Raw genomic sequence first — 6,000 nt, forward strand, 5'->3', positions numbered from 1 at the left:
ACTTCCTGAATGCTATTGTTGAGCCTAAGCTGCCTATTGCTGAAGCACTCAATGGACCAGCCGTTCGACTAGGAGCATCGGTACTGCCTCTTTGTGATATGGTTTAGGCTAATGAAAAGACTTGGTTTCCAACACCCTCTTCTACCTCTGGGCAGATTCCAGATAGCTGATCTACCATTACGTTTCCGAAATCATGGGACGACCAGCTGCAAGCGAGACGATGCTCAGTGGGTTGAAACTGATCACACAGGAGGCATTTGGCAACGGCCTTCTCTCCCAGCTGTTTGGGTCCTGGACCTTCACTCAGGAAATTGGTGGCTCAGATCAAGAAGCTTGTCTCATGTAATCGAATAGTGCTGGAGGAATCCAAAGCCTTGGTGTGCTGCAACATGAAGAGGGATCTGGAACAGCCCAACGAGAGAACATGTGAAGTACTGAAGAAAATCTGGGGTTCTGCCCAAGGGTTGGACTCCATGTCAAAGGACTTAGAAAGGAAGATGAATGAGTTTCGAGTGTCAGGCTGCACACTGACCACACCGGGTTCCGGCTGAGAAGAACACCATTGCTTCCAGCTGTCCTTATCCATTCTCACAGCCTGAGACAAGCTCACTGGTAGCTTATGCTTGGAAGCACGACCGGGAATATTCACGCTATTTATTCGGGAGTACTCTGAACAAATCATCCCATTATTTCGGAAATGTAATGCTAGGTCAGGTATCTGCAATCTTCCCGGAGGTAGCACAGGGTATTGGATGGAAGGAACTTCGTGAATGCTATCATTTAACTCCAGAAACTACAGCAAGCTTGTACTGCTCAGCACCATTGGTAGGGTCTTCTGCGGTGCACTTGGCCTTATTTATTTTTTACGACGTTTGACAGAGGACAGAAAGAGAGCAAGTATTAAAACGGCAGAAGCCACTGGAAACGTCGTGAACAATCTACAGTCATACCACCGTGAACGATCCCAATCTTGTCTCGTCTCTCAAGTACAGAGTAGATGCGATTGGGCCCAGGTTCGGGACTGTTTCGTGGTTTGATAGAAGGAACTTCCTGAATGCTATTGTTCAGCCTAAGCTGCGTATTGCTGAAGCACTCAATGGCCCAGCCGTTCGACTAGGAGCATCCGTACTGCCTCTTTGTGATATGGTTTAGGCTAATGAAAAGACTTGGTTTCCAACACCCTCTTCTACCTCTGGGCAGATTCCAGATAGCTGATCTACCATTACGTTTCCGAAATCATGGGACGACCAGCTGCAAGCGAGACGATGCTCAGTGGGTTGAAACTGATCACACAGGAGGCATTGGCAACGGCCTTCTCTCCCAGCTGTTTGGGTCCTGGACCTTCACTCAGGAAATTGGTGGCTCAGATCAAGAAGCTTGTCTCATGTAATCGAATAGTGCTGGAGGAATCCAAAGCCTTGGTGTGCTGCAACATGAAGAGGGATCTGGAACAGCCCAACGAGAGAACATGTGAAGTACTGAAGAAAATCTGGGGTTCTGCCCAAGGGTTGGACTCCATGTCAAAGGACTTAGAAAGGAAGATGAATGAGTTTCGAGTGTCAGGCTGCACACTGACCACACCGGGTTCCGGCTGAGAAGAACACCATTGCTTCCAGCTGTCCTTATCCATTCTCACAGCCTGAGACAAGCTCACTGGTAGCTTATGCTTGGAAGCACGACCGGGAACATTCACGCTATTTATTCGGGAGTACTCTGAACAAATCATCCCATTATTTCGGAAATGTAATGCTAGGTCAGGTATCTGCAATCTTCCCGGAGGTAGCACAGGGTATTGGATGGAAGGAACTTCGTGAATGCTATCATTTAACTCCAGAAACTACAGCAAGCTTGTACTGCTCAGCACCATTGGTAGGGTCTTCTGCGGTGCACTTGGCCTTATTTATTTTTTACGACGTTTGACAGAGGACAGAAAGAGAGCAAGTATTAAAACGGCAGAAGCCACTGGAAACGTCGTGAACAATCTACAGTCATACCACCGTGAACGATCCCAATCTTGTCTCGTCTCTCAAGTACAGAGTAGATGCGATTGGGCCCAGGTTCGGGACTGTTTCGTGGTTTGATAGAAGGAACTTCCTGAATGCTATTGTTGAGCCTAAGCTGCGTATTGCTGAAGCACTCAATGGCCCAGCCGTTCGACTAGGAGCATCCGTACTGCCTCTTTGTGATATGGTTTAGGCTAATGAAAAGACTTGGTTTCCAACACCCTCTTCTACCTCTGGGCAGATTCCAGATAGCTGATCTACCATTACGTTTCCGAAATCATGGGACGACCAGCTGCAAGCGAGACGATGCTCAGTGGGTTGAAACTGATCACACAGGAGGCATTGGCAACGGCCTTCTCTCCCAGCTGTTTGGGTCCTGGACCTTCACTCAGGAAATTGGTGGCTCAGATCAAGAAGCTTGTCTCATGTAATCGAATAGTGCTGGAGGAATCCAAAGCCTTGGTGTGCTGCAACATGAAGAGGGATCTGGAACAGCCCAACGAGAGAACATGTGAAGTACTGAAGAAAATCTGGGGTTCTGCCCAAGGGTTGGACTCCATGTCAAAGGACTTAGAAAGGAAGATGAATGAGTTTCGAGTGTCAGGCTGCACACTGACCACACCGGGTTCCGGCTGAGAAGAACACCATTGCTTCCAGCTGTCCTTATCCATTCTCACAGCCTGAGACAAGCTCACTGGTAGCTTATGCTTGGAAGCACGACCGGGAACATTCACGCTATTTATTCGGGAGTACTCTGAACAAATCATCCCATTATTTCGGAAATGTAATGCTAGGTCAGGTATCTGCAATCTTCCCGGAGGTAGCACAGGGTATTGGATGGAAGGAACTTCGTGAATGCTATCATTTAACTCCAGAAACTACAGCAAGCTTGTACTGCTCCGCACCATTGGTAGGGTCTTCTGGGGTGCACTTGGCCTTATTTTTTACGACGTTTGACAGAGGACAGAAAGAGAGCAAGCATTAAAACGGCAGAAGCCACTGGAAACGTCGTGAACAATCTACAGTCATACCACCGTGAACGTTCCCAATCTTGTCTCGTCTCTCAAGTACAGAGTAGATGCGATTGGGCCCAGGTTCGGGACTGTTTCGTGGTTTGATAGAAGGAACTTCCTGAATGCTATTGTTGAGCCTAAGCTGCGTATTGCTGAAGCACTCAATGGCCCAGCCGTTCGACTAGGAGCATCCGTACTGCCTCTTTGTGATATGGTTTAGGCTAATGAAAAGACTTGGTTTCCAACACCCTCTTCTACCTCTGGGCAGATTCCAGATAGCTGATCTACCATTACGTTTCCGAAATCATGGGACGACCAGCTGCAAGCGAGACGATGCTCAGTGGGTTGAAACTGATCACACAGGAGGCATTTGGCAACGGCCTTCTCTCCCAGCTGTTTGGGTCCTGGACCTTCACTCAGGAAATTGGTGGCTCAGATCAAGAAGCTTGTCTCATGTAATCGAATAGTGCTGGAGGAATCCAAAGCCTTGGTGCACTGCAACATGAAGAGGGATCTGGAACAGGCCAACGAGAGAACATGTGAAGTACTGAAGAAAATCTGGGGTTCTGCCCAAGGGTTGGACTCCATGTCAAAGGACTTAGAAAGGAAGATGAATGAGTTTCGAGTGTCAGGCTGCACACTGACCACATCAGGTGCCGGCTGAGAAGAACACCATTGCTTCCAGCTGTCCTTATCCATTCTCACAGCCTGAAACAAGCTCACTGGTAGCTTATGCTTGCAAGCAGGACTGGGAACATTCACGCTATTTATTCGGGAGTACTGACTCCAGAAAGTACAGCAAGCTTGGACTGCTCAGCGCCATTGGTAGGGTCTTCCGTGGTGCACTTGGCCTTATTTATTTTTTACGACGTTTGACAGAGGACAGAAAGAGAGCAAGCATTAAAACGGCAGAAGCCACTGGAAACGTCGTGAACAATCTACAGTCATACCACCGTGAACGATCCCAATCTTGTCTCGTCTCTCAAGTCCAGAGTAGATGCGATTGGGCCCAGGTTCGGGACTGTTTCGTGGTTTGATAGAAGGAACTTCCTGAATGCTATTGTTGAGCCTAAGCTGCGTATTGCTGAAGCACTCAATGGCCCAGCCGTTCGACTAGGAGCATCCGTACTGCCTCTTTGTGATATGGTTTAGGCTAATGAAAAGACTTGGTTTCCAACACCCTCTTCTACCTCTGGGCAGATTCCAGATAGCTGATCTACCATTACGTTTCCGAAATCATGGGACGACCAGCTGCAAGCGAGACGATGCTCAGTGGGTTGAAACTGATCACACAGGAGGCATTTGGCAAGGGCCTTCTCTCCCAGCTGTTTGGGTCCTGGACCTTCACTCAGGAAATTGGTGGCTCAGATCAAGAAGCTTGTCTCATGTAATCGAATAGTGCTGGAGGAATCCAAAGCCTTGGTGCGCTGCAACATGAAGAGGGATCTGGAACAGCCCAACGAGAGAACATGTGAAGTACTGAAGAAAATCTGGGGTTCTGCCCAAGGGTTGGACTCCATGTCAAAGGACTTAGAAAGGAAGATGAATGAGTTTCGAGTGTCAGGCTGCACACTGACCACACCGGGTTCCGGCTGAGAAGAACACCATTGCTTCCAGCTGTCCTTATCCATTCTCACAGCCTGAGACAAGCTCACTGGTAGCTTATGCTTGGAAGCACGACCGGGAACATTCACGCTCTTTATTCGGGAGTACTCTGAACAAATCATCCCATTATTTAGGAAATGTAATGCTAGGTCAGGTATCTGCAATCTTCCCGGAGGTAGCACAGGGTATTGGATGGAAGGAACTTCGTGAATGCTATCATTTAACTCCAGAAACTACAGCAAGCTTGTACTGCCCAACACCATTGGTAGTGTCTTCTGGGGTACACTTGGCCTTATTTATTTTTTACGACGTTTGACAGAGGACAGAAAGAGAGCAAGTATTAAAACGGCAGAAGCCACTGGAAACGTCGTGAACAATCTACAGTCATACCACCGTGAACGTTCCCAATCTTGTCTCGTCTCTCAAGTACAGAGTAGATGCGATTGGGCCCAGGTTCGGGACTGTTTCGTAGCTGGATAGAAGGAACTTCGCGAATGCTATCATTTAACTGAAGCTGTCTATTACTGAAGCAGCCAATGGCCCAGCCGTTCGACTAGGAACATCCGTACTGCCTCTTTGTGATATGGTTTAGGCTAATGAAAAGACTTGGTTTCCAACACCCTCTTCTACCTCTGGGCAGATTCCAGATAGCTGATCTACCATTACGTTTCCGAAATCATGGGACGACCAGCTGCAAGCGAGACGATGCTCAGTGGGTTGAAACTGATCACACAGGAGGCATTTGGCAACGGCCTTCTCTCCCAGCTGTTTGGGTCCTGGACCTTCACTCAGGAAATTGGTGGCTCAGATCAAGAAGCTTGTCTCATGTAATCGAATAGTGCTGGAGGAATCCAAAGCCTTGGTGCGCTGCAACATGAAGAGGGATCTGGAACAGGCCAACGAGAGAACATGTGAAGTACTGAAGAAAATCTGGGGTTCTGCCCAAGGGTTGGACTCCATGTGAAAGGACTTAGAAAGGAAGATGAATGAGTTTCGAGTGTCAGGCTGCACACTGACCACATCAGGTGCCGGCTGAGAAGAACACCATTGCTTCCAGCTGTCCTTATCCATTCTCACAGCCTGAAACAAGCTCACTGGTAGCTTATGCTTGCAAGCAGGACTGGGAACATTCACGCTATTTATTCGGGAGTACTGACTCCAGAAAGTACAGCAAGCTTGGACTGCTCAGCGCCATTGGTAGGGTCTTCCGTGGTGCACTTGGCCTTATTTATTTTTTACGACGTTTGACAGAGGACAGAAAGAGAGCAAGCATTAAAACGGCAGAAGCTACTGGAAACGTCGTGAACAATCTACAGTCATACCACCGTGAACAATCCCAATCTTGTCTCATCTCTCAAGTACAGAGTAGATGCGATTGG

Source organism: Pan paniscus, chromosome X (assembly GCF_029289425.2).
Source record: "Pan paniscus chromosome X, NHGRI_mPanPan1-v2.0_pri, whole genome shotgun sequence".
NCBI classification, from domain to species: domain Eukaryota; kingdom Metazoa; phylum Chordata; class Mammalia; order Primates; family Hominidae; genus Pan; species Pan paniscus.